We start from the raw sequence: 13,664 nt of genomic DNA, 5'->3' as shown, positions 1-13,664 counted from the left end.
CGTTTTAGTACATGGGAGGAGATTGCTTTGCATTTGGTTAAGTCAGATTTTAGCAGAATATACAAACCCATTCATTTGTATGTTCGGGAGCCCTTGAACCTCCCACAGGCCTATGCTTCAAATAGAGGAAATTTGGCTGAAGAAAAGTCTGGGTCCTTCATTCCTCAGGAGAGAAGACTGCTGCTTGAGATCTCACCCCAGAACCCGATGGGGCATCTTTGTGTCAATAAACTACGAAAAATAAACTTGCTATGATTTTGTCAGAGAAGTCGGTTGAAAATTACTGCATGGAAATTAGTCCTCTGGACACTGAGTCTACATCAACTATCAATCATCCACTTTCACTAACCCTACATCAATTGCAGTCACTGTGGTGCCTTCCTGACAAGTGTGGAGATGTTGAGTGTCCATGATAAGATGCTAGTTAAGTGAACTCCAAGGAATTGGTGCTCTCCTCTCTCTCTACTACAGAATTGTTGATGTGTAGTGGAGGGTAGTTGTTCCTGATCCACAATCATCTCCTTCGTCTTGTCCACGTTGAGAATCAGGTTGTTACCCTCACCATTTCTTGAGATTTTCCACCTCTTCTCTGTCGTGCAACTCATCGTTGTTGTTGAGGCTGACGATTGTTGTGTCACCTGCAAACTTGATGACATTGTCAGAGCTATGTCTGGTGATGTAGTAGTAGGTCAGTAGTGTGAACAGGCTGATCACACAGTCCTAAGGTGGCCAGTGCTCAACATTCTCCACCCCACCTGAACAGACTGGCCTTTCCATTAGGAGGTCCAGAATCCAGTTACAGAGAGGGCTCTTGAGTTTTAGTGAGGAGAGCTTCTCCACCAGCCTCTGGTCAATAATCATATTAAATGCTGTGCTGAAATCAATGAAGAGCAGCCTGGTGTTTGAGGCATCATTCTTCAGGTAGGCCAGGGTGAAGTGAAGAGACTAGGCCATAGCATCATCAGTGGAAGAGTTCTATCTGCAGGTGAATTGAAATGGTTCCAGTGTCTGAGGTGTACCTGATGTGTTCCATCACCAGATGCTCAAAGCATTTCATAATGGTGGTCAGTGCCACCTGATGGTAGTCACTGAGGCCTGTTAATGTTGCCGCCTTGGGCGATGGGATGATGGTGGCTGTCTTGAAACTTGCAGGAACAATGGACTGCTGCAGTGAGGTGTTGAGGATGTCAGTGAAGACCTCCATGAATTGGTCTGTGCAGTCTTCAGTAACCAACCAAGTAATGTTGTCTGGTCCCACCAACTTGTGTGGGTTCACCTTGGATAGGGTTCTCCTCACGTCGGACGAGACTATGCAGGGGGCCCATTCATCAGGAGACAAAGCTTTCTTCATCACTGTCCTGCTCTTCTCATCAAACTGTACATAGATGTTCAGTCTATCTGGAAGGGAGGTGCCATTTTCCTTGACTCACAAGGTTGACTTGTGACATACTATGGTCATGATCCTTTGCTCTATGTGCCTCATGTCGCCAGTGTCGCACAGCTGTCTGTGTATCTTCTGTGTGTACCCTTGCTTAGCCTTCAGGATTGGATATGAGAGTTCAGCTCCGGCTGATCTTGGTGCTTGTCTAGGGTAGCAGCTGTTCCTGAACCTGGTGGTGCGAGTCTTGTGGCATCTATACCTCTTTCCTGATGGCAGCTCTGAGAACACAGCCCATGCTGGGTGGTGTAATACTGAGGTTAGCCTAGAAAATTAAGCCTCAAGCTTCCAGTCTTCTTGGTTTAGTCATTAGAAAGAACATCAATTGTAAAAAGCCCCATAAAAGTAGTCAATTAAACAATTTTTACCAGTGTACTTTGTGCTGGTTATGTGATTATGTGCTGGATTAACTTACTGTTAGTCTGTAAGTATTGCTTCCAGGTTGAATATGTTAGAGACTTTTACAGTGCCATCTAACAGGGTGAAAATGTATCATGTAAAAACACAAAATGCTGGAGAAACTCAGCTGGTCAAACAGTGTCCTTTTATGAAGCAAAGATTTAAAAAAAAACATAACCAATACTTCGGACCTGAGCCCTTCAAGGCATGGAAGAATGTTGGCAGGCGTCCGAACGAAAGGATGGGGGGGGTGGAAAAAAGTGGGAGGGCAAAGGGAGGAGATGATTGATGGAGAAGAGGAGGGGAGGTGAGGGGACAGCAGTGATCAGAGGGAGGGGGGGGAGAACTGGAAAGAGAAGGGAGAAAAAAGGCCGAGCAGGTTAGCAGAAAGCAGAGAAGTCAACATTAATGTCATCTGGCTGGAGAGTGCCCAGACGCAAAATAAGGTGGGTTTTTTAATATGTCAACTGCTTTCTGCAAAACCTGGAACTGGACAAAATAGTTGTTTTTTGCATTTAAAGACATGGTGTCCTGTCTCAAGTTATACCAGATAAAATGCAAACATAATGATTGAGAAATTGAATGGTCAGAGAGAAGGGTCACTATTAATGAAGGGAGTAATCTGAAAACTATTCACATACTCTTTGAAATTCTGATGACTAAGAAATGTATTCAGAATTTGCTTGACTTGTTGAAACATGCAAAGTGTATTTTTTATAGTTAACGTGTTGTTCTCTGAGGTGGTGGGATGAGTGGCCACAGCAGGCTGATGGGATCCATCACTTCTGATACCACTTGAAGAGTTCACCACCTTTTGGTACAACTGCTTAGCTGGGAGGACCACCAGACAGGAGGGAAAGTCACTTGTGTAAGATGACTGATAACTACCTTATACCCAGAAATAACATTTCAATTTTAAGTGATTCATCCAATATATTTTTCTTTTTGCGGGGGGGGTGGGGGTGGTGGTGGAAATTCTGCTTATAATGACAAAAAATAAGTTGCTTGTTCCTCTCAATTATTTAACATTCAGTTTGTTACATTCCCACATTGTATGAAGTCCATGACCATGATATCCCTGGCTTGCTGCAGGAGATGTAATCTTTGGTGGTAGTCACGCAAATCTTGCTTTAAAAAATATCTCCCAAAATATTTATGATGAAGTAAAAGATAATTCAGACACGAATTAACCACGTACTGACACTGTTGTTTAGACTTTGTGGATCCCCTCTTAACTTGAATTAGAGTTATAATGATCGAGGAAAAGCTCATTGTCAGAGATTTCTGATTTAACATCCTTAATCAGTGACTTCTTCACCAGGTACCTGTGCTGCGCTGTTAGCCAGAATCAGGCACACACAAGGTAAAGACTGTACAACAGGCTTTAATCCACAAAGACTTGCACAGAGCCAGGCTGGCTGTAGCTGCAGTAACTCTGAGTGAAACTTCGGGAGGCCGGCGGAGGCTTGTATCCCGGAGGGTGATTGATACCTGACCGGGTGGGGCTTCAGGGCGACTGATTGACAGCCGGCCCGGTGTTGTCCTGTTCCCCTTACACTCCTGCAGGTACAGAGGTTGCCCTCTGCAGTTGCCCCTACTGTGAACCACCACAGTACCTACCCCAAAATTGATTTTGTTTAGCCAAGATGTGCAGCAGAGACTGGCAGATAGAACTCTGGTATGGGTGAGTTCTTCTTTGGGCTGAATGATTCAGGAAAGTTAAAGTTGTGGGAAAATTCTTGGAGATTCCACAGAATGCTCTGGCCTTAACTCCTCTTACTTCTCATGCAATGAGATAAATAGTACTGGAGACAGGAAATCTGCATATCGGAAGGATGGTAGATGGCAATCTGAATAGGGAAAATAATCTGAGTTTTCAACCCTTTTCTGTTTTTTTTTCCATAAAGAGTTGTTCTTGAAATATGGCTATGAGAAAAAGGAATGTTTGATTTTTTTTTTAAACAAGAACGTTTTGCAGATGCTATGATTGCAGTTTACATAAAAAATTCTGGAGGTCAACAGCCTGAGCCCTTCAAAACAACAGGTAAATGCTCAAATAAAGAGGTGGGAGGAGGACAGGCAAGAGGCCATAGGTGGGTGTGGGTGAAAGGTCACAAGGGGGGGAAAAAGAAGCGGAGAAGTGATTGGGGGAGGAGATGGCTCTCTGAGCGGTGAGGGCAGGGAGTGGTGAGCTGGAGGAGAGGAGACAGAGGGATGGGGAAGAGAGGGAGGCAGGGGAGTGGCCAAATGGAAACCAGAGAAGTTGATGTCAATGGCATCTGTTGGAGAGTCCCCAGTATGGAAAAAATCCTACAGTGTTTACAATTCCAGCTTTCCTCATCAACTCACAGGAGATGATAGATACGTGACCTGGGTGATCTCAATGATGTGACAGTGACCATCAAATTGGGAGTCATGCCTTAGACCTTCTGAGGCTGCTTGGAAATGTTTTGATTTGAAAGTTGAGCATTCACATAACCATGATCTACACAGAGAGAGCAGTCCAGTACTCAGAGCATGGCTGAAAGTCCAGCAATGAATGTGTCCCATCTCATTGATGACAGCCTCAGAACATGAGAAAAATGCTGAGAAGTGATAGGGGGAGGGGATATCTCTGAAAAGGGAAGGAAGGGGGTGGAGAGCTGAAGGAAAGGGGACAGGGAAGAAGGAGGAGCCATCTGAATAGAGAGGGATAAATATGACTTGCTGAGTTTTCTAGCATCTTTGTGTAAACTACAATCACAGCATCTTCAGGCTTTCTTGTTTATGCCCATAAAGGTTCCCTTAATGAACCTAGACCTGCCCATTCAGGGAATGGAAATCCTTCCTGCTAAGGCACAGCAGTTAAGTTTCTCAGGAAGCCAGCATAACCGAGGGTCCACACTGTTGGATGTTTTGAGTGACTCATTACTTCATAGAATGGAAAGGGGTAATATTGATTCAGATCAGTCCCTCCTTGAACAGCAGCTAAATGCAGACAGGGGAAGACTCATGAAGGAACCAGGATTTTTGTGGATCAAGCCATTGCTTTGTTCAAGAGGTGATTTTGCTGCAGCCCCAGTCAGTGGGTGTCCTGTAATACACCACAAGCAGAGATGGAGACCTCGTGTACTATATGTGGCTCAGTTCTGCAAACTGTAGCTGGAGGAGGAGTAGCAAGAACAGGAGGAAGTAGGTGGCTACCTGGGGAAGATCCCTGCTCAGCAGTCACCACCTGAGTGGAAGATGGAAGCATCCTTGACATTAGGACGAGGGTTTCCCTCATGGTCATCCCACCCTCTAATTGTTAGGACAGACATGTGGTGATTAAGAAACTCCCTGCATCCAAATCAGAACACGTTGATAAATAAATCATTACTTTTATTCTTTAAATGGCTTGCTACTTCTGATGAGTGTTAAGATCAGAACAGAGGATGAGATATCTTAACCTGCAAATTCTCCACTTCACATTCGTAAATGGTGGTGCGCAGATCACCCTGTGGGGAAGTAAACTTTCTTGTTGTATCGTGTGGAAATTCCAAGTCCTGGGAGGGATGTGGCCACATGTTGCCAGACTCTTGTGATGCGGACGCTTGAGACTACATTTGGAGAAAATAAATAAACTGAATTCTATGGGTAAAGCAGCATCTATGGAGGTAAAGCAGCGTTCGGTGACCTCACATCAAGCATGGTGCTGTGTCACATGGACCTTCATCTTTCCCTCCTCCTTACTGACCTACAATGCCATCCTCCGACCTGCACCTCACCGACTCTGAGTGAATGTGAGAGCCTTCTCCCCCTCTTTGGCAGTCACCATCTCTCCACCACTCGTGTCCTCCTGGTGTTGGTTGACTGACCTGCTTCCTTGAGTGCTGGCCTGCAAGGTGTTGGGGATGCCCAAAGCTCAATGAGGTTCTGTTGGGATCAAAACGGGTCCTATTACTGGGTATAAGATACTTCAGCAAGATTTCAAATGTCCCTTTTGATCAATATCACCATTTGTTTTGCAGGATATCTAGTCAAATGTTGACAGCAAGAATTTCTAGAAAAATAGATTTTTAAATCCATTAGATATATCGGGCATCATTTTTTATTATAATAGCTTCATTTATATCACTCCTTTTGGCAAAAAAAAAAGCCTCAAAGCACTTTACAGAAGCTTTGAGGAAAATCTCAAAAAATAATTGGTTACTTCAGGAGAAATGTTGGTGATTGCTCCATTGGGCAGACTTCACTGACTGGCTGTCCCTGGGCAATTCTGTGTGTGGCAGAGGGAACCCTAGCATAGTCTATAATTGACAGCCTGGATTCCACCACCTGCTTGTGTAGTGCTGGGTCTCTCGAAGAGCAGGCAGATGCTGCACTCGGCCAATGCATTTGAGGCACATCTGCAGGCACCACGGCTGTCATTTCGATAGTTGAGAATGCTGACCTTCACAAATTAACATTTATGGTGGTTCGAACAGTTGGGCACATAGAATATAGAACACTACAGCACAGGCCCTTTCGCCTTCGATGTTGTGCCAACTGCTATTCCTACCAAAACAAGATTAAGCCCTTCCCTACCCTGTAACCCTCAATTTTTTTTATCCACGTTCCTGTCTGAGTCTCTTAAGTGCCCCTGATGTTTGTCTCCACCACCATCCCTGGTAAGGCACCATCCAGGCACTACAACTCTGCTTACAAACAAACTTGCCCCTTCTGGCTCCTATAGACTTTCCTCCTTCTCTCATTTTCTAAATAATATATATTTGGCACAGCGAGGGGGAAAAAAAAGACTAAAGATCAACTTAAAACATTGAAACAGCGGGTGACACAGTTAGCGTAGTGGTTAGTACAATGCCAATCCACAGCAAGCAACCCGGTGCTGTCTGTAGGGAGGTCGTACGTTCTCCCCGTGTCTGGATGGGTTTTCCCTGGTGCTCTGGTTTCCTTCCCACCCTTCAGGCATATGGAAGTTGTAGGTTGGTTGATGTATTTGGGTCACACGGGGTCTTGGGCCGGAAGGGCCTGTTACTGCACTGTACGCCAAATTTAAATTGAAGAACTGCAATAACATTAGGTTTCCTTTACCTGGCGGCTGATTTCTCCCTTTCATTTGAATGGGAGGTGCTGCCTCATACCAGGTTTAACCTGGAGCAGATTCACTCGGCAGGTCGCCCTCACTGACCGCTGAAAACCAGTGCAAGTGTCCCGAGACCAGGCGGACCCCCGATAGTGCAGCAGTGACAGGGAAGTGGACACCACTGATCCTTTGCTCTACAACCACTTGTATGACATGAGCTGGCCCCAGGGCCAAAGAGCAGTCCCGTTATTGTGGATGTTTAAAAACTTGATAACAAAAGAAACCCAGTGCATTTTTTAATTTTTTTTCACACTATGAACCATATTGATCAAAATATACACAAACATTTCCCTCTTGAATATACACTGTCATTTTCTCCCTTTTTTCCCCCTTCCTCCTTCACCCCCTGCCCACCCACTCAACGTTCAACCTATGTGAAACATTAAACCCATTAAACAATGTCATCACACAATGAAAATAAACAAGAAAATTGTGTCATCTACCTTTACACACTGGGTCAGTTCATTTTGTCTTCTTCTACTTCTATCATCTTAATGGAAACATTAAGAAGTTTGGGGGTGTGAATTCAAGAGCTCTGTGCTTTGGCATGTTGGCAGGAGCAACAATTTTGGAATATGCCAGAGGCCAGAATTGATATAGCAGACCTTCATTAGACTTGATTATTTCTATTAATTTTCAATCATTGGTTCTGACAATGAACCCATTCCAACCATCAACCACTCATTTACACCAATCCAACATGAATTCCATCCACCTTGCATTTCTGTCTACTCCCACCAGGTTCTGCACAGGAGGGGTAATTTGCACAGGCCAATTAACCTCGTTCACTTACGAGTCTTTGGGATGTGGGAGCACCCAGTGGGAGAAAGTGTGCAGGACTGGCAGGACCCAAGGTCAGGCAAGGTGACAGAGGCACTACCTACTGAGCCATCATATCACCGATTGATTTTGCGCTGTCCTGCCGCACAGACTGCACAGTGCAAGGGCCAGGATGCATATTTGATCCCTTATCTGGACAAAGGTGGTTCAAAACCTTGCTTTGGCTACTGAGAAAATATGCAGTGGTTATTTTTTTTATAATCACTGACGTGCTGCCTGTACTAGGCTTAGACTGGATCTGACTTGGCTACGAGAGGGGAAGTAATCACATGACATCTAAAATAATCATCACCAGACCATTTGGTTGCTGTGTAGTCTTTTTTTTTTTAATTTTTAATTTTTCACACCATAAATCACATTAGCCATGCTACACACTTTTTCTTTTTCACACATATACAGTGACTTTTTCTCCCCCCCCCTCCCTCCTCCCAAGCCACCCACCCCCCCCCATCCATTTTAGGTATACAATCTAGGTTACATTAAACCAGTCAGATAATGTTGTCATTCAACAAAAATACACCAGAAATTCTACTGAGTCCATTCTTTTCTTTCCTTTTCCTTCCATCAACTTAGGTAATGATTGTCCCCGGTAGGTTTTTGCTATTGTATTTAATGTAAGGCTCCCATATTTGTTTGAATATTTCAATATTATTTCTTAAACTATATGTAATTTTTTCTAATGGAATACATTTATTCATTTCTATATACCATTGTTGTATTTTCAGATTATCTTCCAATTTCCAGGTTGACATAATACATTTTTTTGCTACGGCTAGGGCTATCTTAACAAATCTTTTTTGTGCATCCTCCAAATCAATTCCAAATTCTTTATTTTTAATGTTACTTAGGAGAAAGATCTCTGGATTCTTTGGTATATTGTTTTCTGTTATTTTATTTAATATCTGATTGAGATCTTCCCAAAATTTTTCTACTTTCTCACACGTCCAGATTGCATGAATTGTTGTTCCCATTTCTTTTTTACATCGAAAACATCTATCAGATACTCTTGGGTCCCATTGATTTAACTTTTGAGGTGTAATGTATAGTCTGTGTAGCCAGTTATATTGTATCATACGTAGCCTCGTATTTATTGTATTTCTCATCGTTCCAGAACATAATTTCTCCCATGTTTCCTTTTTTATCTTTATATTTAAATCTTGTTCCCATTTTTGTTTAGTTTTACCATTTGTTTCCTCATTCTCTTTTTCTTGCAGTTTAATATACATATTTGTTATAAATCTTTTGATTAACATTGTATCTGTAATCACATATTCAAGGTTACTTCCCTCTGGCAAACTCAAATTGCTTCCTAATTTATCTTTCAAGTAGGATCTCAGTAGGTAATATGCCAGCGCTGTATCTCCAGTTATATTGTACTTATCTCTCATTTGTTCAAAGGATAAGAATCTACTTCCTGAAAAACAATTCTCTATTCTTTTATTCCCTTTTTTTTCCCATTCTCTAAAGGAAAGGTTATCTATTGTAAAAGGGAGTAACTTATTTTGCATCAATATTAGTTTTGGTAATTGATAATTTGTTTTATTTCTTTCTACATGAATCTTCTTCCAAATATTGAGGAGATGATGTAATACTGGAGAAGTTCTATGTTGTACCAATTTTTCATCCCATTTATATAATATGTGTTCAGGTATCTTTTCCCCTATTTTATCTAATTCTAATCTCGTCCAGTCTGGTTTTTCCCTTGTTTGATAAAAATCTGATAGGTATCTTAATTGTGCGGCTCTATAATAATTTTTAAAGTTTGGCAATTGTAAGCCTCCTTGTTTATACCGTTCTGTTAATTTATCCAGTGCTATCCTCGATTTCCCTCCTCTCCATAAAAATTTCCTTATTATTTTCTTTAACTCTTTGAAGAATTTTTCTGTCAGTTGTATTGGCAATGGCTGAAATAAGTATAATATCCTTGGAAAAATGTTCATTTTAATACAGTTTATCCTTCCTATTAGTGTTAGTGGTAGATCTTTCCAATGCTCTAAATCGTCCTGTAATTTTTTCATTAGTGGATAATAATTGAGTTTGTATAATTGGCCGAGATTTTTGTTTATTTGTACACCTAGGTATCTTATTGCCTGCATTTGCCATCTAAATGGAGATTCCTTCTTAAATTTTGAGAAATCCGCATTATTCATAGGCATTGCTTCACTTTTATTTACGTTTATCTTGTAGCCCGACACTTCTCCATATTCCTTCAATTTCTCATATAATTCTTTTATTGATAGTTCTGGTTCTGTTAAGTACACTATAACATCATCCGCAAATAGACTGATTTTATATTCCTTGTCTTTTATTTTTATTCCTTTTATATTATTATTTATTCTTATCAATTCTGCTAGTGGTTCTATAGCTAACGCAAACAATAAAGGTGATAGTGGGCATCCCTGCCGCGTTGACCTGCTTAAGTTAAATTGTTTTGATACATGTCCATTTACTGTCACTTTCGCTAACGGTCCCTTATATAATGCTTTAATCCAATTAATATACTTCTCCGGTAAACTGAATTTTTGCAATACTTTGAACAAATAATTCCATTCTACTCTGTCGAAGGCCTTCTCTGTGTCTAAAGCAACTGCTACTGCAGGTGCTTTATTTCCTTCTACTGCATGAATTAAGTTAATAAATTTACAAATATTGTCTGTTCGTCTTTTTTTGATAAATCCAGTTTGGTCTAAATTTACCATTTTCGGTACCTGCTCTGCTAATCTGTTTGCTAATAGTTTAGCTATTATCTTATAATCTGTGTTTAGTAAAGATATTGGTCTATATGACGCTGGTGAGAGTGGATCTTTCCCTTGTTATAGTATTACTGTAATTATTGCTGTTTTACATGAATCTGGTAAGCTTTGTGTTTCATCAATCTGGTTGATTACATCCAGGAGGGGCGGAATTAATAAGTCTTTAAATGTTTTGTAGAATTCTATTGGGAGTCCATCCTCTCCTGGTGTCTTATTATTTGGTAATTTTTTTATTATCTCTTGTATTTCTACTGTTCCAAATGGTTCTGTTAATTTATTTTGTTCCTCTATTTGTAGTTTTGGTAGTTCAATTTTAGTCAAAAATTCATCTATTTTCCCTTCTTTCCCTTCGTTTTCCCTTCGGTATAATTGTTCATAGAATTCTCTAAAGTTTTCCTTAATTTCTTTTGGATTATATGTAATTTGTTTGTCTTTTTTCCTTGATGCCAATACCATTTTCTTAGCTTGTTCTGTCTTAAGCTGCCATGCTAGGATTTTGTGCGTTTTTTCACCCAGTTCATAATATTTCTGTTTTGTCTTCATTATATTCTTCTCTACCTTATATGTTTGTAATGTTTCATATTTTATTTTTTTATCCACCAATTCTCTTCTTTTGGTTGTATCTTCCTTCATTGCTAATTCTTTTTCTATATTTACTATTTCCCTTTCCAACTGCTCTGTTTCCTGATTATAGTCCTTCTTCATCTTGGTTACATAACTTATTATTTGCCCTCTAATGAATGCTTTCATTGCATCCCATAGTATAAACTTATCTTCCACTGATTCGTATTTATTTCAAAATAGATTTTTAATTGTTTTTCAATAAATTCTCTAAAATCCTGCCTTTTAAGTAGCATGGGGTTTAATCTCCATCTATACATTCTTGGAGGGATGTCCTCTAGCATTACTGTCAATATTAAGGGTGAATGGTCCGATAGTGTTCTAGCTTTATATTCTGTTTTTCTTACTCTATCTTGCATACTAGCTGATAACAAAAATAGGTCTATTCTTGAGAATGTTTTATGTCTAGCTGAGTAATATGAATATTCCTTTTCTTTTGGGTTTTGTTTCCTCCATATATCCAAAAGTTGCATTTCTTGCATTGATTTAATTATAAATTTGGTTACTTTGTTCTTTCTGTTAATTTTTTTCCCAGTTTTATCCATATTTGAATCCAAATTCAGGTTGAAATCCCCTCCTATTAGTATGTTCCCTTGCGTATTAGCTACCTTCAAAAAGATATCTTGCATAAACTTTTGATCTTCTTCGTTAGGTGAATATACATTAAGTAGATTCCAAAACTCCGAATATATCTGACATTTTATCATTACATATCTCCCTGCTGGATCTATTATTTCCTCTTCTATTTTAAATGGCACATTTTTACTAATTAATATAGCCACTCCTCTTGCTTTTGAATTATACGATGCTGCTGTTACATGTCCTACCCAATCTCTCTTTAATTTCTTGTGCTCCAATTCAGTTAAGTGTGTTTCTTGGACAAATGCTATATCAATTTTTTCTTTTTTCAGTAAATTTAGCAGTTTCTTCCTTTTAATTTGGTTATGTATTCCATTAATATTTAAAGTCATATAGTTCAACGTAGCCATTTTATACTTTGTTTATCTTCCCTTTCCGTTTTTCCATCATTACCTTTCCTCCTTTTCCATTTCTGTTTCCTTATTTTAAACCCTTTATAAGACAACATTCCTAAAACATCAAACATTTGCCTCATTCTCCTATTTATAACTTCTTTAGCCCCAATCTCCCCTTCCCCTCCTGAGTTGTCCTTTATCCCTTGTCGGACAACCACATCTCCCCTCTCCATTTGGGTTTGCGAATTCACTCGCAAGCGTCAACTGATTTTGCAGTGACCGCTATTCCCCCCCACCCAGCCCCCCCCAGAAAAGATTTCACTTTTCATATGTAACAAAGGTCACTCTTTTAATTCCCTCCTTATTCTCTCTATTCCATTACCTTCCCTTGTTATTTCTTGTCTATACTATCTATATTTTCCTCTAAGTACCGATACATTCACGTATGCACATTATACCTATACACTCTTATACCTCTTTACCCACATACATATCAATCGTGATCATTTTTACTCTCATTACACGTCTTCATCTCTCCGTCTATTTTGTAGTTGTTCTGCAAATTTTCGTGCTTCTTCTGGATCCGAGAATAGTCTGTTTTGTTTTCCTGGGATAAATATTTTCAATACCGCTGGATGCTTTAGTATAAATTTATACCCTTTCTTCCATAAAATCGCCTTTGCTGTATTGAACTCCTTTCTCTTCTTTTGGAGTTCAAGACTTATATCTGGATAAATGAAGATTTTTTGCCCTTTATACTCCAGTGGTTTGTTGCCCTCTCTTACTTTTTCCATTGTCTTCTCCAGTACCTTTTCTCTTGTAGTGTATCTTAGGAATTTTACTAAAATAGATCTTGGTTTTTGTTGTGGTTGTGGTTTAAAGGCCAATGCTCTATGTGCCCTTTCTATTTCCATTTCTTGCTGTAGTTCTGGACATCCTAGGATCCTAGGGATCCAATCTTTTATAAACTCCCTCATATTCTTGCCTTCTTCATCTTCCTTAAGGCCCACTATCTTTATGTTATTTCTTCTGTTATAATTTTCCATTATATCTATTTTTTGAGCTAACAGTTCTTGTGTCTCTTTAGTTTTTTTATTAGATTCCTCCAATTTCTTTTTTAAGTCTTCTACCTCCATTTCTGCTGCTACTGCCCGCTCTTCCATCTTGTCCATTTTCTTTCCCATTTCTGTTAAGGTCATATCTATTTTGTTCATTTTCTCTTCTGTTGTTTATTCTTCTTCTTAAATCATTAAATTCCTGTGTCTGCCATTCTTTAAATGACTCCATGTATCCTTTAACAAGAGAAAGTATATCCTTTATCTTGCCTTTCCCTTCTTCTATTTCACTGTACTCTTCCTCTTCTTCTTCCTCTGGGTTGGCCATCTGTTGTTTCTTTGTTGCCCTTTTCTTCTCTTCTTTCTTGTTTCCATTGTCTTCTGTGTTCTCTTCTTGCTGCAGGTGTTCTGCAGCTGTCGTTGCAGATCGACTCCCCAGCTGGTCCCCCCTCCCGTCGGTGTGTTTTTTTTCATGCGCGG

The 13,664-nt window shown here is 40.0% G+C and overlaps 1 protein-coding gene across 2 annotated transcripts in view; it reads left to right on the top strand.

The window, feature by feature from the left end:
• Nucleotides 1-13,664, top strand: part of LOC138743962 (uncharacterized) — a 38,146-nt gene that overhangs the window by 19,626 nt on the left and 4,856 nt on the right. The gene's annotated exons all lie outside the window — the stretch shown is intronic.

This window comes from Narcine bancroftii, chromosome 10, assembly GCF_036971445.1.
Source record: "Narcine bancroftii isolate sNarBan1 chromosome 10, sNarBan1.hap1, whole genome shotgun sequence".
NCBI lineage: Eukaryota > Metazoa > Chordata > Chondrichthyes > Torpediniformes > Narcinidae > Narcine > Narcine bancroftii.
This window is presented reverse-complemented; position numbering and strand designations above follow the sequence as displayed.